The following is a 22,053-nucleotide window of genomic DNA, read 5'->3' on the forward strand; positions in this document are numbered from 1 at the left end:
TTTCTTTCCCACTCTTCTTAAAATGTTCCTTTCAGGGCACCTGGGTGGCTCAGTAGGTTAAAGCCTCTGCCTTTGGCTCAGGTTGTGATCTCAGGGTCCTGGGATCGAGCCCCACGTCGGGCTCTCTGCTTTGCAGGGAACCTGTTTTCCTTCCTCTCTCTCTGCCTGCCTCTCTGCCTGCTTGTGATCTCTGTATGTCAAATGAATTAAAAAAAAATTAAAAAAAAAACCCTTAAAATAAAATGTTCTTCTCTCTTGACTTGGAGGACACCTCTGTGATCTGGTTGTTCTCCTCGTCTGATCTTCACTTTTACGGTCCCCTTTGCTAGGTCATTTCTCTCCCCAATTTGTGTTCCAGGTGCCTGTCTTCTAAACTGCATAGAAATCATTCAGGATTCTTGAAGATCTGCCCTTACCTTGTCAACAGCTTCATCTCCTAGCACTCCCAGCCCTTTCACCTTTGTTCTCTAGGAATGGCAGTCACACAAGCTGAGCTGTGTCTCCACACCCTCATATGTGGTGGTTCTCCTTTCTGGAATGTTCTCTAAATCCTTTTCTACCTAGTCAGTTTCAAACTGTGCTTCAAGATCCAGAGGAAGTGTTGCTTCATCTGCAAGGATTCCTCTTAAGAAAGTTAATAATTTTCTCCCATTTGCTACATATCATCCCTTCAGGTATTCCTTTATTATTACAATATGTTGCAATGTATATATTTGATTGCCTGCAGAGTTCCACCACTAAACTTCAGATGCTTGGAGAAAGGATCCATTTCTTATTAATCTTCGTATACCCCTGGGCCAAAAACAAGGCCTGATGCACGGTAAGCTCCAAATGAACTTACCAAGATATGGTCATAAATAAGGGTAGAGGAAATGGATTGTAAGTTAAGATAATCAGAGTTGTGATAAACAAGGAATTAAATGTTGCAATATTGAAGTGTTGCCTTTGGAAATTTGGATATTAAAAGGTTTCCAAGGAAATTCCAGACATCAGATAGGCCTTGGGTGAGGAGGAATAGTACGAATTGCCAGATTCTTCCAAATAGGTTGAGGAGTGACCAAGAAATTGGTAGAGGGTAGTGATGAGACTGGGGTAAATGATGGTTGACCCAGGAGAAGAGAGAAACACACTGGAAAGTTAGAATATTCTTGACTCAATTGCTTGCTTTTGTGAAGCAAGGGGCATGACAGAATGATCACCTTCTACACTAGAGCAGGGGACTGACATACTACACCCCTCAAATCTGGCCCGCTCTCTGCTTCAATGAAACACAGCTACACTCATTCATATTTGTATTGTCTATGGCTGTTTTTGTTACAATGGCAGAGTTGAGTAATTATAACAAATTGTATGGCTCCCCAAATCTAAAATATTTACTACGTGGCTGTTTACAGAGGAATTTTGCTGTTTTCTGCTCTAGAAAGATTCAGGCAAAGTAGTATCTTCTAACCTATGCTAAGATTTATTTTATTCAAAGAACTGAAGAACTATTGGATATATAGTCAAGAAGAAGGAGTGAAAAATGCTTACTGCAGAAAGTGAGTTTCGGAAGACATGAAGCACATTTTGAGAAGGAAGTAGGGAAGCAGGAGAAATGGAGGGGGCATCAGGGAGAATGAGCACTGAGCAATATAGGAAGGAAGGTCCACCAGAAGATGGTCTAACTGAGAGACATATTTTTGGGAAAATTATCTAGGATTTCCAAGCATGGCTAAAGAGGCCTAATGGAATCTTCTAGTCTCAAGTTTCCAAAACGGAATCTTGGTGTCCGTTTCTATCAGAAGACAGTGTAGGCTGGAACCTCAGGCCAAACATGCCAGAAACATGGCAGTAAAATTCTGTTGGTCAATAGTGGTGAAGGTCTGGTTAAGATCACAGCCTGGGGACATGAGAAGATGGATAGAGGTAATTCTACCAAAAAGAACTTGATTCTTAGGTTATAAGGCCTTGTCTGTCCCATGGATTACTAGACCACAAATCAATATTAACAACAACAACCACCAGCACCTCATTGGGTATAAATAAGCTCCTGTTTCATCACAGTACAGTATTCTGTAGAGAGAGAGATAGAATTATATATCTATGTACATACAACCTATGTTCTATGTACTATGTACTAACCTACGTATCTACCTGTGTCTTTATCTTTGTATGTATGTATGTATGTATCTATGTATCTATCTTTGGTCATGTATTTTTTAGGTAGAGAATCTTGTTTTGGACATTTAAGTGGATGGATTTGTTGAACCACATATTAGTTCAAACTAGTACAGTTAATTCAAACGACACTGAGATCAAATGAAACAAAAATGTACTATCTAAAATATAAAATACTCATCAGTTCCCTGTAAGTTTTTACTTTGGTCACCTTAAGACTGTCCCTTGTTAACAGACATTCAAACCATAGGACCTTATAGGAATTAAATTATCAAAACTCAGCAGTAAATTCATTATCCGTGCTATACACTTTTAAGTATATCTATTTACTACAGGCTTCAGACTTCTGTTATTACACTGTAATACTATGTGTTCATACCAGCAGAGTGAAAGTAACATAAGTCATTTAAAAGGTTAATTACCTCTGATGTGAAACTGATAATAAGAAATAAAAATATAGACATCAAATATATCTATGAGCATAGACAAAGTGTCAAAGGCAGAGAGGCACCTGGGTGGCTCAGTCGGTTAAGCATCTGACTCTTGGTTTCGGCCCAAGTCATCATCTCAGGATTCTGAGCTCCACATGGGGCTCCACGCTCAGTGGAGACTCTGCTGGAGACACTCTCTCTCTCTTTCTCTCTAATAAATAAATAAATAAAATCCTTTAAAAATGTATCAAAGGCAGAAAAATTGAATGCAAAGTTATAAAAGCAGAGTGAATAACCTTGGAATGGTCCAAAAAGGTTTATATTTAATTTTCATGTAGGTTTTAGATAATGCTGAAGGAGGAAGTGACAATATAATGTGATAAGTCATAACAGGAATAAGAATAAAATGCTGCCTGGGGGAGTGAAAAAAAAAAAAAGGTTTCAAAAAACTGTTACATTTTTGTCCTAAGAAGAATGAGTAGGAATTCACTACCCATGAAGGGAGGCAGAGCTTGGCTTACATTACTTCTACCCCAAAAATACCAGAAGGAAAGAAAGAATATGAAAGTCAGGTTAGTTTTCAAAGTCATCATTGATTTGGAAATGTTTCTCAAGTTCAGATGCACGTTCAGTGTATGTTGATACAAATTGTTGTTTATTCATCTTTTCTTCTTTTATTCAATTTTTAAAAAAAGTTTTTATTGAGACAATGATGTGTGCTAATCTCGTAGTAGATTCTGGGAGAACAAAGATGCAGCCCCCAGCAAACTCACTTATGTTGGGGGACAGCCAGTAGGGGGACCAAGCAATTCCTGGGGTAATATCACAGCAGAGATGGGGACAGGAATAGTGATGGTATGGATGATGCTGTCAGAAAGTCTGCACTACAGAGAAGACAACTTACTCTAGAAAATTTACTACTATATTATGGTATTAGATGTTCCTTTTAGGATACAGCTTTGGTCAGAACAAGGCTATCAGAAAATGATGCCAAGGAAAACTTTCTGTTTGCTGCAACAGGAATTTTTTAAATTATTTTTTTCTTTTCTTTTTAAATTTTTTATAATTTATATTCGATTAATTAACATATAGTGTATTATTTGTTTCAGGGGTTCAGGTCTGTGATTCATCAGTCTTACATAACACCCAGCGCTCACCACAACACATACATACCTTCCCCAAGGTCCATCACCCAGTTATCCCATCCCCGAATCCCAGCAACTCTGTTTGTTTCCTAAGATTATGAGTCTCTTATGGTTTGTTTCCCTTTCTGGTTTCATCTTATGTTATTTTTTCCTCTCCTCTCCTATGATCCTCTGTCTTGTTTCTTAAATTTTGCATATCAGTGAGATCATATGATAATTGAAGTAGTAAGAGTTTTCAAATACATTGCATAGTACCTCAATGTGAAGGACTTTGCTAGCTAATGAGCTTTATTTTTTAAAGGTTGTGAGGTTTCTGCACCTGTCCCATTCAAAACGGAAATTACAGTTGACCTCTAAAGTCTCTTCTAACACTGACATTCTCCTAGTTAATAACCATTGGGAATATTAAAAATAAACAATGTTAAGTTTCACCTGAGTTTATGCAGTGCTGAGGATAACTTTTCTCAGACATCAGAAGTGTTATATTAGAAATACCCCTGATTTCTTTAAGATCTCTTATCACATTTTAAAAAGTCATTAGCATCAAGTACCCATCTGGGGAACATTTTCAATCCGACTGACTTGTAATTTAAAAAGATAAATCATGGGGCGCCTGGGTGGCTCAGTGGGTTAAAGCCTCTGCTTTCGGCTCAGGTCATGGTCTCAGGGTCCTGGGATAGAGCCCCGCATGGGGCTCTCTGCTCAGCGGGGAGCCTGCTTCCTCCTCTCTCTCTCTCTGCCTGCCTCTCTGCCTACTTGTGATCTGTCTGTCAAATAAATAAATAAAATCTTTAAAAAAAAAAAAAGATAAATCATATTGCACACCTAGCTTGATAAAATAAAAGAGAAGTCATGCTATTTTGCCTGTGTATTTTTAATTTAAAAATATAGATTATTTAAATGTTATCTTTAGTCATATTTTGGGAGCTGCTTCTATGGCTCAGCTATTTATAGCAGTCTGGGACCAGACGTAGAGCAAAATCTTCCTATATAGGAGGCACAGGCTCCTGAGGATAGAAACTGACTGACAGGTGCTGAGAGGAAGGGCAGGTCAGGGCCCAGCAAATTGTCAGAGTGTCCTGACAGTGGGGGGGGGGGGAGCACAGAGAGGAAATCTTTTAAGTAGCAACTCTGAGATGTCAGTTGGGGAACACTTACAGCAGCTCACTCCCTGGATTCCAGACACTGGCCTGAGTTTCAAGGTTGAACTCTTTCAACAGGGACCCTGCAGGAGCAAGACCGGCCATCTTATCAGAGGACTTAGGGTCTGGGACATGTGATGAAGACTTTTCAGGTACAAGGAACATTTCTAGTGTTAGGGTTAGTGTTAGTATATTGGAAAGATGCTGAGTTTTAAAAGGAGTAAGTAGTTCATTTGTTAGGGAGTTGGTCTCTCTTTGAACCATGACCTTTTCATCCCTTGTACTGCCACTTCTGTAAAAACTCAGGCTGTCCTACAAATGAATGGTAATTAAGGTCAACTCAGATTTGAGTATTTTATCTTTTTATTTTTATTTTTTTGCTTTTAAAAATTTAAGTACTTTATTTTTTTAATTTAATTTTATTTTTTCAGTGTTCCAAGATTCATTGTTTATGCACCAGACCCAGTGCTCCATGCAATATGTGCCCTCCTTAATACCCATCACCAGGATTTGAGTATTTTAAAACCAATACTTCAAGGGTTCTTAAAGTTATCTTTAAACTGCCTAAGTACTTCAGTTGTTCATTGGTAAGCATTTATAGAGTTTACACTGTGTACCAGTTATGTATTAAGTACTAAAAATAACAAGATGAGCAAGACATGATATTTGCCCTCGAGGATCCCATGGCCCTAGAAGGTAAATAGACATGAAAAAGTACAATGCAGTAAGATAAACTCCATGATCACAAAACAGATAAATAATGTTCATTTTTTCTAAAATATAACTCTTTGCTCAAAATTTCTCAATATCTTCAATATCTCCCCCATTAATTTCTAACTGAATGAAGGACTAATATTCATTCATCTTGCTTTGTCAGTGCACTACATAGTTAAACCTTGTCTTCTATCTCCATAAAGATCATCCTTTTCACTTTGTGTTCAGATTCTTGTGATCTAACCACATTGAATCAATTGTCAATCCTTAGACATGATGTTTCTGTGTAACTGCAATTATGTGGAAATTCTTTCTATCTGAATTTTCCACCTTTTTTTCCTCTCCATCTTTTGAATCCATTTAAGTCCATCAGAAATACTGTCTTCTCTGTGGAGACTTTCCTGAATTCTCAGACAGAGGCAATTCATCCTTCATTTAGACTAGCATAATATATTCCATGTTTCACACTTACTGCTTGAAAACATTGAGCACTGACTAGATATTACTTGAATTATTTCCATCCAACTCTTATCATTGGACTATATTTAGAGATTCAGAGCAGAAATCATATCTTGGTATCTTGATTATTTTTACATGCCTCACGGAACCTAATCCACAGCCCAGTATAAGGTAAGCAATAAAAAAATACCAGAAATTTCTGAATATAATGTAGTCTTCCAAATTGAGTAAACCTCCAAATTCCCAGAAAGAATTTTACAAATGAAATAATTTTGCTCAAGATATAATTGTACTTATTAAATGTATCTGAGGTAGTCTAATAACTAGATGTTCTGCTTGATTTATTAAATTATTTATACTTCAATATTTAAACTACATATTTAGTCAAAATAATAATTAAGAAATAACACATTTCTCCCTCTCATATTACATGGAAAATTTTACTCAAACTCTTACATGAAACCCCATAATGGAGACCTTTATCTTTAACACTTAATAATCATCATCATTTTCACTGCAATCTAAATTTTTTTAATGATTTTTATGGTCTCTGGAAATTTTATTTCAAATAGCAGAATCCAAATGCATATCTTCCAAACAGTCTTTTTTTTTTTTTTTCATTTGTTCTGTGGGTATATACTCATATTTACCGTCATATAAGCAGCTACTACCTTTTTTTTTTTTTTTTTTTTTAATTTTTTATTTTTTATAAACATATATTTTTTTATATACATATATTTTTATCCCTAGGTCTGTGAATCACCAGGTTTACACACTTCACAGCACTCACCAAATCACATACCTTTTTAAAAATTGATAGACTTCTTTTTCAGCAGTTCTAGTTTTATTGAAAAATTGAGTGGAAAGTACAGAGTTCTTTACTGTCTCTAGTTTCCCCTATTTTAACACCTGGCACTAAGGTGGCATATTTGGTGTAGTGGATTAGCTAATATTAGTATGCTACTATTAGTTGAAGTCCATAGTTTACATTTGGGTTCACTATTTATGATATATTCCATAAAGGTTTGAGAAATGTGTAATGAGATGTATCCACAGCTACAGAATCATTCAGAAACATTTCACTGCCCTGAAAATCTTCTATGCTCCATCTACTAATTCCTTCCTTCTTCTTTTCCTGCCCTTGAACCTCTGGCAACCACTGACCTTTTTATCCTGCTTCCATAGTTTTGCTTGTTCCAGAATGTCATGTAGTTGGAAACTTAGAGTATGTAGCCTTGCTTTTTTCAATTAACAATATGCATTTAGGTTCTTTTATGTTTTTTAATGGCTTAACAGCTCATTTCTTTTTATTGTTGAATAATATCCCACTGTATGCATTTTTGTTTATTCATCTATTGAAAAGTGTCTTGGTTGCTTCCAAGTTTTAGCAATTATGAATGAAACTGCTAAAAACATTTGTGTGCATGTTTTTGTGTGAATATGTTTTTGCTGTATTGGTCTTATGGGAAGTTTTGAAATACATAATATACATTAATATGTAATGTATATAGGGTGGTTGGATTATGGACATTGGGGAGGGTATGTGCTATGAGGAGTGTTGTGTAAGCCTGAAATGTGTAAGCCTGATGATTCACAGACTTGTACCTTTAGGGCAAATAATATATTATATGCTAATGAAAATAATTTTAAAATATTTAATATATACAATTTTGAGATCATACTCTCAGGAAAAATTACTGGATTTGGTGTAATATATTGACCTTTTTTTTTTGAAAAATTTCTCTGTTGACCTCACTAAATCTGTGGATCCAACATTGACTGAAGTAGTTTGGAACAATGGCATCTTTACCTTATAATGATACAGCTTTGAACTTGTTAGCTGATTGTAGCATTTCTAAGCTATATGGTCATGCAAGATAACCTTCTTGTATGTTAGTTTACTATACATAACATGACAATAGTGTATTTCAGGGCTGTTGAGAGTATTCACTCATTAAAGATCCATAAATGGTAACTAATTTATTGACAATGATGTAAGTAACAGTTTAGAATATAAGGCACATGTGAAAATTCCTAACATATTTTTCAAAAAGAGCAGACGCAAGAGATTCAACTCTGAAAATCAATGGGGGCATGAAAACTCATCTCCCAGAGCCCCAAGAAACCTTATGGAATTGGATAATTAAGACATACAAACCTCACCAAGCAAACTCCCACAGAACTGACAGAAGTGAATTAACATGTAATCTTAAACTTAGTTCCCATCAGAAATGTACAGTTTATAGATTATAAAATCATACATAATCCTCAGAGTATTGTATAATCCTTGGGAAAGTAAATTTTCCTGGATTTTTAAAGGTATTTATTTAACATATTAATTTAATTCATTCATATGCTTATGAATTATTTTATTTCTATGTTTCTGGAAGATTATAAACATTGCAGAAGTAGAGGCATACATGGACGTGCTGAGAGGCAGTTCTGTGCTGCAGAATAGAAAAAGTTGGGGTTCTCCAGTAATATCAGAACAAGCTGATCCCAGCTCAGTGATTTATTAGCTGTATAAATATGGCAATTGATTTAATCATTCTGAATCTCAATTCCCCCTGTGTAAAACTGAGACAATAATTCTTATCTTTATGGGTTATTTTATGAATGGCAAGTAATATTTGTAAAGTTCATGATAATAAATGATCCTCAAATAGTAACTCTTGCTCAGATCCCTTTATTTAAATCCTTCATCTGAGTCCTTTCCAGAATTCTATTTTTCAGCAAGATATGTAAGTGGCTTAAGAACGTTGGCTCATACAATAGATTTTTAAAAGACCAATTTGTCTGCATATCCTGTGATTTAATCTTCTAAATCTAAGTATATCCTATATAACATCATTGAGAATGAGATAAATAAGAATAAATTGGTTAAAAAAACTACAGAATCGTTTTTATATTATATAAATTTAAATGACTTAAGTTTCTCTTTCTCTTCAAACTTTCTCCATTTGGCAGTAAAGCTAACTACAAGTAGTTACTAAGCTTTACTCCTTAAAATTTGGCCCCTAGGAAAAGTTACTAGCTGCTCTAAGTCTGGTTCTAAGCCCAAACTCATGTTGGGTCACGTGCCCATAACTAGACCAACAATTCTGGAGAGAGAGATAGAGTAGTATAGGAACAGACAGAAGTCATAGACTTACCAACTGTTGGAACTACAACACATATTATATTATTATTGTTGTTATTATATATATTTTTTGAATCACTTAAATTTTATAAATTACTTAACTGTGACAATGAGTCTTCAGAGACTTGCCCAAGTGTAAAAGCCAGAGTGGAATAAGGATCTAGTTATTTTCTGACAGTCAGGTATTAAAGGAACAATAAAAATAGATGTAGAGATCCCAAAACCAGACAAGGATCCCATCAAAAAAGAGAGCTATAGACCAATATCCTTGATGAACACAGATGCGAAAATACTCAACAAAATACTAGCCAATAGGATTCAACAGTACATTAAAAGGATTATTCACCACGACCAAGTGGGATTTATTCCAGGGCTGCAAGGTTGGTTCAACATCCGCAAATCAGTCAATGTGATACAACACATCAATAAAAGAAAGAACAAGAACCATATGATACTCTCAATAGATGCTGAAAAAGCATTTGACAAAGTACAGCATCCCTTCCTGATCAAAACTCTTCAAAGTGTAGGGATAGAGGGCACATACCTCAATATCATCAAAGCCATCTATGAAAAACCCACCGCAAATATCATTCTCAATGGAGAAAAACTGAAAGCTTTTCTGCTAAGGTCAGGAACACGGCAGGGATGTCCATTATCACCACTGCTATTCAACATAGTACTAGAGGTCCTAGCCTCAGCAATCAGACAACAAAAGGAAATTAAAGGCATCCAAATCGGCAAAGAAGAAGACAAATTATCACTCTTTGCAGATGATATGATACTATATGTGGAAAACCCAAAAGACTCCACTCCAAAACTGCTAGAACTTATACAGGAATTCAGTAAAGTGTCAGGATATAAAATCAATGCACAGAAATCAGTTGCATTTCTCTACACCAACAGCAAGACAGAAGAAAGAGAAATTAAGGAGTCAATCCCATTTACAATTGCACCCAAAACCATAAGATACCTAGGAATAAACCTAACCAAAGAGGCACAGAATCTATACTCAGAAAACTATAAAGTACTCATGAAAGAAATTGAGGAAGACACAAAGAAATGGAAAAATGTTCCATGCTCCTGGATTGGAAAAATAAATATTGTGAAAATGTCTATGCTACCTAAAGCAATCTACACATTTAATGCAATTCCTATCAAAGTACCATCCATCTTTTTCAAAGAAATGGAACAAATAATGCTAAAATTTATATGGAACCAGAAAAGACCTCGAATAGCCAAAGGGATATTGAAAAAGAAAGCCAATGTTGGTGGCATCACAATTCCGAACTTCAAGCTCTATTACAAAGCTGTCATCATCAAGACAGCATGGTACTGGCACAAAAACAGACACATAGATCAATGGGACAGAATAGAGAGCCCAGAAATAGACCCTCAACTCTACAGTCAACTAATCTTTGACAAAGCAGGAAAGAATGTCCAATGGAAAAAAGACAGCCTCTTCAATAAATGGTGCTGGGAAAATTGGACAGCCACATGCAGAAAAATGAAATTGGACCATTTCCTTACACCACACACAAAAATAGACTCAAAATGGATGAAGGACCTCAATGTGTGAAAGGAATCCATCAAAATCCTTGAGGAGAACACAGGCAGCAATCTCTTCGACCTCTGCTGCAGCAACATCTTCCTAGGAACAACGCAAAAGGCAAGGGAAGCAAGGGCAAAAATGAACTATTGGGATTTCATCAAGATCAAAAGCTTTTGCACAGCAAAGGAAACAGTTAACAAAATCAAAAGACAACTGACAGAATGGGAGAAGATATTTGCAAACGACATATCAGCTAAAGGACTAGTGTCCAGAATTTATAAAGAACTTAGCAAACTCAACACCCAAAGAACAAATAATCCAATCAAGAAATGGGCAGAGGACATGAACAGACATTTCTGCAAAGAAGACATCCAGATGGCCAACAGACACATGAAAAAGTGCTCCATATCACTCGGCATCAGGAAAATACAAATCAAAACCACAATGAGATATCACCTCACACCAGTCAGAATGGCTAAAATCAACAAGTCAGGAAATGACAGATGCTGGCGAGGATGCGGAGAAAGGGGAACCCTCCTACACTGTTGGTGGGAAGGCAAGCTGGTGCAGCCACTCTGGAAAACAGCATGGAGGTTCCTCAAAATGTTGAAAATAGAACTGCCCTATGACCCAGCAATTGCACTATTGGGTATTTACCCTAAAGACACAAACGTAGTGATCCAAAGGGGCACGTGCACCCGAATGTTTATAGCAGCAATGTCCACAATAGCCAAACTATGGAAAGAACCTAGATGTCCATCAACAGATAAATGGATAAAGAAGAGGTGGTATATATACACAATGGAATACTATGCAGCCATCAAAAGAAATGAAATCTTGCCATTTGCGACAACATGGATGGAACTAGAGCGTATCATGCTTAGTGAAATAAGTCAAGCGGAGAAAGACAACTATCATATGATCTCCCTGATATGAGGAAGTGGTGATGCAACATGGGTGCTTAAGTGGGTAGGAGAAGAATAAATGAAACAAGATGGGATTGGGAGGGAGACAAACCATAAGTGACTCAATCTCACAAAACAAACTGAGGGTTGCTGGGGGGAGGGGGTTTGGGAGAAGGGGGTGGGATTATGGACATTGGGGAGGGTATGTGCTTTGGTGAGTGCTGTGAAGTGTGTAAACCTGGTGATTCACAGACCTGTACCCCTGGGGATAAAAAATATATGTTTATAAAAAATAAAAAATTAAAGGGGGAAAAAAAAGAAAAAAAATAGATGTAGATAAAGGAAAGGGGAAAGTAAGAGAAGGACAGGAAAGGAGGAAGAGGTGGGAAAAAAGGAAGGAAAGAAGAAATGTTGAAGGGGGGAAAAGAAGGGGAAAAGCAGCTGCCACTGTGATTGTGGAATTAATGGAATGAGTGGGAGAAGAGGTTACGAGTGGCTAGCTTGGGAAGTAACACCATATTTGCCCCGAATAACATCTGTAGACAATGGATAATGCCTTATGTAGTGTATACAGTAAGTAGAACCAATAAATGTTTCCATTTGATTTAAATTGTCATTTGTAACTCAACTTTTCTCAATTTTGCAATAGATGTGTTTATCCGTTTTAACTTTTTGTTAATTTTTCACTCATTTTCTTTTATATCTTAGTACAAATCTACAGGCTGCTATTCACAAAACTGGTACCATTCTTGGAGCCATCACAAAAAGGAAAAATAATTATTTGCTTCTGCCTAGTTTGGAATGTCAGCATAAAACTTAACACTTAGTTCAGTGTACCTCAATTCCTTCACAGGAACTACTTCATCAGAAATGTAAATTTTGGCTCTTACTAGTAATATATTCAGTGATTACTCATTGGTATACCAGATAATCACTTGAATTTTTAAAACACTGCCATAAAACACTATGTTTTCTTCATCAAGACTTATCTCTAAGCATATATATCTTTGAGATAGTGTTATTTATATATCATGGTATTTTCCTTAGAGCTATTTGAATGATTTATTCAAAACCATGGACTTCTTGCTGATTAAGAGCAAACAGGTACTTACCAGTGCAAAGAAAAAATAATTCTTAGGGAATGAGTCTAATGAGAGATAAAGTCTTACAAAAGGTAATTACTGACTTTTGATAATACTAAACTAAATATATTTTTAAAAATATTTATCTACTTATTTTTGAGAGAGGGCTCACGATAGTGGGAGAAGGGTGTTGGGAGAAGGAGGGAGAGAGAGAGAGAGGAGCAGACTCCCAGGTCAGCATGGAGCCTGATGTGAGGTTTGATCCCATGACCCCAAGATCATGACCTGAGTCAAAATCAACAATTGGATGCTTAACTGAGTCACTCAGGTGTCCCATAAACAAAATATTTTGAAACTTAGTATCTTCATAATATAACAAAAAAGTTGAAAATAAATGGCATTTTCTTAAAGTCACTAGCTAATAAGGGAATAAACAATTACAGCACCAATATCTGGGTAGGGGGAACCCAGAAATCCAGAGAGAAGAGCCTGGTTTTCAAAATTGCTTCTGCTCTCTGGACATTTGTCAGTCCAAAATAGGTATCTGACAAGACTGAATCTTTGGGAAGATTTTTGGGTAGATGGAGAACTAAATTGGAAGCCAGTGTTACCAAATAGGTTGACCCTGGTAAATCTCCTATGATTGGGGTTGGAACCAGAGGGGATGACTCTAGGTATAAGGACACATCAGAGGTAAAACATCTTAGTGTGTTTGCGTAGCCAAGAAGTTGTCAATTTCTGAAACTGGGTTAAAGTAACAGAAGTGGTAAAATATGTAAGTAAATGCAAATGAATATTGACTAAATAAAATAATAGTTTATTATCTCATGGGGCTTAAAACAGGTAAATAATTAAAATCCATTTTTTTTTTAAAGATTTTATTTATTTATTTGACAGAGAGAAATCACAAGTAGACGGAGAGGCAGGCAGAGAGAGAGAGGGCAGCAGGCTCTCCGCTGAGCATAGAGCCCGATGCGGGACTCGATCCCAGGACTCTGAGATCATGACCTGAGCCGAAGGCAGCGGCTTAACCCACTGAGCCACCCAGGCGCCCTTAAAATCCATTTAAAAAAAAAAAACACACAAATATAAGGGGGAGGTGTTGTAAGGTATCTGGCTGCATTAACCAGAAAGAGATAATTAACTCAAGGGCATGTTCTAATATCAAGGAGACCACTATGCCTAGTAAAAGAGGTATAAACAGAGTTAATTTGAAAGGGTGAATAGAAAATAATCCAAAAAAGTCAAGAAAAGAGAAAAAAGATATGACTGAGTAGAACAAATAGAAAATTCAGAGAAAGATTGTAGATTTAAACCCAAATACAAAAAATATTGCACGTAAATAGACTAAGCACTCTGAGATGTGATCTGTCTAGACAAAAATACAAAAACAAAAACACCTCAATTTTACACTGTTTAAAAAAAGACATGTAAAAAATATACAAATATTGATTGGGGAAAATGGGGAAAAGATATGAAAATGCTTGACTTAATTGACACAGATAGAACATAAAAATAAAATGACACTTACAGAATCTAATTCTGTAGAAGACACATTATTTTTGTTCCCAAGGAGTATTGAACAACAACTAACCCTAAAACATACTCATCAGATTCAAAAGATTGAAACCATACAGAATATGTTTTCTAGTCACAACTGATTTAAGCTAGAGATCCATACTTAAAACAAACCAAAAGAAGCAACCTGCCCCCTCCAAAAAATCCCCAAACCAAAAAACAAAAACCTTTAAAAATTCCTATACATACAGAAATTAATCACAGTACTCTTAAATAGCTCATGAGATTAAAAATTAACCATAATAGAAACAAGAAAATATTTTGAATTGCACTGTTTTGAAATTAATATGCATTGTACTTGTGGCATAGATCTAAAGCAGAGTCTATAGACAATTTTATAGCTTGAGTATGTATTTTAGAGGTAGAAAAGTTTGACAAATTGATAAGTTAATCATTCCTCTCCATCAAGCTCAAAAAAAGGAACTAAAAAGGGGTCTCAGATGGTGTAGTTGATCCAGCATCTGACTCTTGGTCTCTGTTCAAGTGGTTGTCTCATCCTCCTGAGATGGGGCCCCTGATGGACTTGGCACTCAGTGTGGAGTCTGCCTGAGATTCTCTCCCCTCTTCCTCTGCCCTTCCTGCTCATGCCTACAACCTCTCTCTCCCAAATTTATAAATAAATCTTTAAAACAGAAATTTAAAAAAAGATGGTAGATGATAATGAAGAGCAGAAGTTAATGACATGAAAGAAAAATAGATAATTGAGAAAATGAAACTGAAGATGAGTCCTTTACAAAGACTAATTAAGCTGATAAACTTAATTAATTAAGACTGATCAAGGAAAAAAGAAAAAAAACACAAGTAATCAAAATCAAGAATGAGATATAGACATTAATATTACTCTGCAGACTTAAAAAATAATGGAAGATTTTTGAACAACTTCATGCCAATACATTTAAAAATGTAGATGAAATAGACACAATCTTTTAAAAGATAATGCATTCTAAATTGACACAAGAAGAAAAAAGAGAAAATCCTCATGGTTTTATATATATTAAAGCAATCCAATCTATAATTAAATAACCTTCCCAAATTTCAGTGCAAGGACAAACTGAAAATGGAACAGAAGAGACAGTCCATAAATATAACATCACCTAATTTTTGAAAAAAAGTAATGACTGCATTGTAGTGGGAAAAGAGAACCTTTAAAGTAAATGGTGCTGGATTAATTGCATAGCTATTTGGATAAAATATATTTATGTTGGGCCTATCTCACACCGTATGCAAAAATTATTATTTTTTTTAAAGATTTTTAAAAATTTATTTATTTGACAGAGATTACAAATAGGCAGAGAGCCCGATGTGGGGCTCGATCCCAGGACCCTGGGATCATGACCTGAGCCGAAGGCAGAGGCTTCAACCCACTGAGCCACCCAGGCACCCCCATATGCAAAAATTATTACCAGGTAGATCAACACTCTAAATGTGAAGATAAATCATCTATATTTTAAGGAAAACATAGAACATATTATTGACTTTGAAGTAGGCAGATCTTTTTGAACTATTAATCACAAAAGAAAAAAAATAAATTGGACTATGTTAAAACTAAGAACTTCTTTTTATAAAAAATATATCAAGGAAGGACACCTGGGAGGCTCAGTCATTTAAGCATCTATCTTCATCCCAGGTCATGATCCCAGACTCCTGGAAGCCAGCCCTGTGTTGGGGGGTCTCTGCGCAGTGGGGAATCTACTTCTCCCCCTCTCTCTGCCCCTCCTCCCACTTTCTTTCTTTCTCTCTTTCTCTCATAAATAAATAAATTAATTAATTAATAAAATCTTTTAAAAATATAGATCAAGGGAGTGAAAAAGTAGCCCATAAAGTGGGAGAATATCCTATTACTTACATCAAGAATATATAAGGAACTCCTACCAGAAAAATACAGTCATCAAACAGAAAAATAGGCAAAAGACTGAAATGATCATTTTACAAAAAAAGACCTCTCTAGGGTCTGAATATTTTTGTCTTCATCAAATTCATGTTGGAGTGATTTGCCCTATGCCCTACCCTCCCTTATGGGTCTATGAAACTGGAAAAAAGGAAACATCATCTAAATTGATTTAGGAAAGCCAGAAGGGGGTATTCTCACACATTACCGCTCATTGCAGCTCTTTGCAGACCCACAAGGAAGAGGTCTATATTCTACTATCGCGGTAGGAGGAATGATGATTTTCTCCCTGCTTGGTAGCAGCCCAGCCAGTAAGACACTGTTGCAACTCAGCCACTGAAAAGCCATGACACTTCCAATACCACTTGACTCCAGTGGACTTCTTGTTTATAACAGCCCTTCTCAACTCCCCTCTTTCGCCTTTGTTCCCTGGATTTGTCTATGGCTTTTGCTATGGCTTGTCTGTACCTAACTGTGATTCTTCTGCTTTTGCTGAGTAAATCCATTTTGCTGGTAACGTAACTGGCTGCTTTAAGTTTGACAGATACAAGAAGAATTGTTGATTTTTCAGTCTTTTCAGATTTTTACTTCTCAGGATGGAGTGGTGATTTCCAAGCTCATTACATGTTAGATGTGTATTTTTATGTGTATATCTTCCACATAGAAAGCAACAAATTCACATGACTTCACTGATGAATTCTACCAAATAGTCAAGTAAGAAATAAGAGAAACCTTATATAAAATTTTCTAAAGAATAAAAATGTTGGGGCACCTGGGTGCATCAATGGGTTAAGTCTCTGCCTTGGGCTCAGGTCATGATCTCAGGGTCCTGGGATCAAGCCCCACATTGGGCTTTCTGCTCAGTGGGGAGCCTGCCCCTCTGCCTAGTTGTGATCTCTCTTTCTGTCAAATAAATAAGTAAAATCTTAGAAAAAAAGTTGGGAATACTTTCCAATTTATTTTATGAGAATAGCATAAACTTAATGCCAAAACCAAGCTAGAAGATTAGGTGGAAGGAAAGTAATGGGTGATTTTCATTCATACACAGAAAAGCAACTATCTTAAATTATTAATAAATGAATCCAGAAATATACAAAAAGCACAATATATCATAACCCTACTGAGTTTATCCTAGGAATGGAGTCTGAACAACAGAAAACAATTAAGGTAACTTACTTCCTTATGATAATAAAGCAGGAAAATCACACGCAGTGAAAGCCATTGATAAAATTCAGCAATCATTTATGATAAAGTACTCTTAGCTAACCAGAAGTAGATAAAAATTTTCTTATTTTAATAGATATTTTTGGCAAAAAGCTTATAACAAATATTGTTATGAAATGTTGAAATATTTCTCATTGAGATAAGAAACATATGTCAAATTCTTCTTCTTATTATTTTTATTAACATATAATGTATTATTGGTTTCAGGAGTATAGGCCTCTGATTCATCAGTCTTACACAATTCAAAGACTTACCATAGCACATACCCTCCCCAATGTCCATCATCTAGCCACCCTATCCCTTCCTCTACTTCCACCAACCCTCAGTTTGTTTCCTGAGATCGAGTCTCTTATGGTTTGTCTCCCTCCCTCACACATCTTGTTACATTTTTCCCTCCCTTCCCCCTTACGGCCCTCCCACACTGCCTGTCAAATTCCTCTTATCAGAAGATCATATGATAATTGTCTTTCTCTGATTGACTTATTCCACTCAGTATAATACCCTCTATCTAGTTCCATCCACATCAATGCAAATGGCAAGATTTCACTTTTTTTATGGCTGCATGGTATTCCATTGTATTTATATATATATACCCCAAATCGTCTTTATCCATGCATCTGTTGATGGACATCTAGGCTCTTTGCGTAGTTTGGCTATTGTGGACATTGTTGCTATAAATATTTGGGTGGATGTGCCCCTTTGGATCACTATGTTTGTATCTTTAGGATAAATACCCAGTAGTGAAATTACTGGGTTGAAGCATAGCTCTATTTTCAAATTTGAGGAACCTCTATGCTGTTTTTCAGAGTGGCTGCACCAGCTTGTACTCCCACCAACACTGTAGAATGGTTCTCCTTTCTCTGCATCCTCACCAACACCTGTTGTTTCCTGACTGGTTAATTTTAGTTAATTTTAGCCATTCTGACTGGTATGAGGTGGTATCTCATTATGGTTTTGATTTGTATTTCCCTGATGCCAAGTGATGTGGAGCACTTTTTCATGGGTCTGTTGGCCATCTGGATGTCTTCTTTGCAGAAATGTCTGTTCATGACCTCTGCCCCTTCCTTGATTGTATTATTTGCTCTTTGGGTGTTGGGTTTGGTAAATTCTTTATACTAGCCCTTTATCTGATATGTCATTTGCAAATATCTTCTCCCATTCTGTCAGTTGTCTTATGGTTTTCTTAGCTTTTTCTTTGGGCTGCAAAAGCTTTTCATCTTGTTGAAGTCCCAATAGTTCATTTTGGTTTTGCTTCCCTTGCCTTTGGCGATGTTTCTAGGAAGAAGTTGTTGAGGCTGAGATCGAAGAGGTTGCTGCCTGTATTCTCCTCAAGGATTTGGATGGATTCGTGTCTCGCATGGAGGTCTTTCATCCATTTGGAGTCTATTTTTGGGTGTGGTATAAGGAAATGGTCCAGTTCCATTCTTCTGCATGTGGATGTCCAATTTTCCCAACACCATTTGTTGAAGAGACTGTCTTTTTTCCATTGGACATTCTTTCCTGCTTTGTCAAAGATTAGTTGACCATAGAGTTGAGGGTCCATTTCTGGACCCTCTATTCTGTTCCATTGATCTATGTGCCTGTTTTTGTGCCAGTACCATACTGTCTTGATGGTGACAGCTTTGTAATAGAGCTTGAAGTCTGAAATTGTGATGCCACCAACTTTGGCTTTCTTTTTCAACATTCTTCTGGCCATTCAGGGTCTTTCCATTTCTTTGAGAAAAATTGATGGGATTTTAATAGGGATAGCATTAAATGTGTAGATTGCTCTATGTAGCATAGACATTTTCACAATATTTGTTCTTCCAATCCATGAGCATGGAAAGTTTTTCCATTTCTTTGTGTATTCCTCAATTTCTTTCATGAGTATTCTGTAGTTTTCTGAGCATAGATTTTTTGCCTCTTTGGTTAGGTTTATTCCTATGTATCTTATGGATTTGGGTGTAATCGTTAATGGGATTGACTCCTTAATTTCTCTTTCTTCTGTCTTGCTGTTGGTGTATAGAAATGCAAATGATTTTTGTGCATTGATTTTATATCTTAACACTTTACTGAATTCCTGTGTGAGTTCTAGCAGTTTTGGAGTGGAGTCTTTCAGGTTTTCCACAAAAAAGATCATATCTGCAAAAAATGAGAGTTTGACTTCTTCTTTGCCAATTCTGATGTCTTTTATCTCTTTTCCTTGTCTGATTGTGGAGGCTAGGACTTCTAGCACTATGTTAAATAGCAGTGGTGATAGTGGACAGCCCTGCCATGTTCCTAACCTGAGGAGGAAAGCTCTCAGTTTTTCCCCATTTGAGAATGATATTTGCTGTGGGTTTTTCATAGATGGCTTTGATGATATTCAGGTATGTACCCTCTATCCCCATGCTGTGAAGAGTTTTGATCAAGAAAGGATGCTGTACTTTGTCAAATGCTTTTTCAGCATCTACTGAGAGTATCCTATGGTTCTTGTTCTTTCTTTTATTAATGTACTGTATCACATTGATTGATTTGTAGATGTTGAACCAACCATGCAGCCCAGGAATGAATGCCATGGGGTTATGGTGAAGAATCCTTTTAATGTACTGTTGGATCCTATTGGCTAGCAGTTTGGTGAGAATTTTTGGATCCGTGTTCATCAGGGATATTGGTCTGTAATTCTCCTTTTTGATGGGGTCTTTGGTTTTGGGATCAAGGCAATCCTGGCTTCATAAAATGTGTTTGGAAGCTTTCCTTCCATTTCTAGTTTTTGAAACAGTTTCAGGAGAATAGGTATTAATTCTTCTTTAAATGATTGATAGCATTCCCCTGGGAAAACATCTGGCCCTAGGTTCTTGTTTGTTGGGAGATTTTTGATGCCTGCTTCAATTTCCATACTGGTTATGAGTCCGTTCAGGCTTCCTATTTCTTCCTGGTTCTGTTTTGGTAGTTTATATATCTCTAGAAATGCATCCATTTCTTCCAGATTGTCAGATTTGCTGGTGTATAGTTGCTCAGAATATGTTCCTAGAATTGTTTTTATTTCTTTGGTGTTAGTTGTGACCTCTCCTCTTTCATTCATGATCTTATTAATTTGGATCCTTTCTCTTTTCTTTCTGATAAGTCTGGCCAGGTGTCTGTCAGTCTTATTAATTCTCTCAAAGAACCAGCTCTTAGTTTCATTGGTCTGTTCTAGTGTTCCTTTCATTTCTATTTCATTGATTTTTTGCTCTGATCTTTATTAGTTCTCTTCTGCTGGGCATAGGCTTTCTCTGCTGTCTCTTCAGCTCCTTTAGGTGTAGGGTTAGGTTGTGTATTTGAAAACTTTCTTTTATCTTGAGACAGGCTTGTATTGCTATATACTTTCCTCTCAGGATCACCTTTGCTATTTCCCAAAGATTTTAAACAGTTGTGTTTTCATTTTCATTTGTTTCCATGAATTTTTAAAATTCTTTAATTTCCCCATTGACTCATTTATTCTTTAGTAGGATACCCTTTAGTCTCCATGTATTTGAGTTTCTTTCCAACTTTCCTCTTGTGGTTGACTTCTAGTTTCAAAGCATTATAGTCTGAAAAAATTCAGGGAATGATCCTAATCTTTCAGTACAAGTTGAGACCTGATTTGGACCCAGGAGCTGATCTATTCTGGAGATGGTTCCATGTGCACTAGAGAAGAATGTGTATTCTGTTGCTTTGGGATGGAATGTTGAATGTATCTGATGTCCATCTGATCCAGTGTGTCATTAAAGCCTTTATTTCCTTGTTGATCTTTTGCTGAAGTCATCCATCCATTTCAGCGAGGGGGGTGTTAAAGTCCCCTACTATTATTGTCTTATTGTCAATGTGTTTCTTTGATTTTGTTATTAATTGGTTTATATAATTTTCTGCTCCCATGTCAGGGGCATAGATATTTAAAATTGTTAGGTCTTCTTGTTGGACAGACCCTTTGAGTATGATACAGTGTCCTTCGTCATCTCTTATTACAATCTTTGGCTTAAAATCTAATTCATCTGATATCAGGATTGCCACCTCAGCTTTCTTTTGATGTCCATTAGCATGGCAAATTGTTTTCCACCCCCTTCCTTTAAATCTGGAGGTGTCTTTGGATTTAAAATAAATTTCTTGCAACAACATATTGCTTTGTTTTTTTATCCATTCTGATACCCTGTGTCTTTTGATTAGAGCATTTAGCCCACTTACATTCAGGGTAACTATTGAAAGATATGAATTTAGTGCCATTGTAATGCCTATAAGGTGACTGTTACTGTATATTGTTTCTGTTATGTTCTGGTCTATTACTTTTAGTCTCTCTCTTTGCTTAGAGGACCCCTTTCAGCATTTCCTGTAGGGATGGTTTGCCGTTAGCAAATTTTTTTTTTTTTTTTTTTTTGTCCTGGAAGCTTTTTATCTCTCCTTCTATTTTCAATGACACTCTAGCTGGATATAGTATTCTTGGGTACATATTTTTCTCATTTAGTTTTCTGAATATATCATGCCAGTCCTTTCTGGTCTGCCAGGTCTATGTGGGTAGGTCTGCTGCCAATCTAACATTTCTACTGTTGGATGTTACATGTCTCTTGTCCGAAGCTGCCTTCAGGATTTTCTCTTTGTCACTGAGACTTGTAAGTTTTACTATTAGATGACAGGGTGTTGACCTACTTTTGTTTATTTTGAGGGGG

The 22,053-nt window shown here is 36.3% G+C and overlaps 1 long non-coding RNA gene across 3 annotated transcripts in view; it reads left to right on the forward strand.

Moving 5' to 3' along the window:
- Positions 1-1,802: 1,802 nt before the first annotated feature.
- Positions 1,803-22,053, forward strand: part of LOC131820761 (uncharacterized) — a 58,741-nt gene continuing 38,490 nt past the window's right edge. For 2 of the 3 annotated variants that reach the window (XR_009349774.1, XR_009349770.1), the window contains exons 1-2: positions 1,803-1,905; positions 4,954-5,027. This is a non-coding gene — a long non-coding RNA (uncharacterized LOC131820761). The remainder of the gene's footprint in view (positions 1,906-4,953; positions 5,028-22,053) is intronic. The other variant, XR_009349773.1, reaches the window with a different exon arrangement.

Source organism: Mustela lutreola, chromosome 1 (assembly GCF_030435805.1).
Source record: "Mustela lutreola isolate mMusLut2 chromosome 1, mMusLut2.pri, whole genome shotgun sequence".
Taxonomy (NCBI): domain Eukaryota; kingdom Metazoa; phylum Chordata; class Mammalia; order Carnivora; family Mustelidae; genus Mustela; species Mustela lutreola.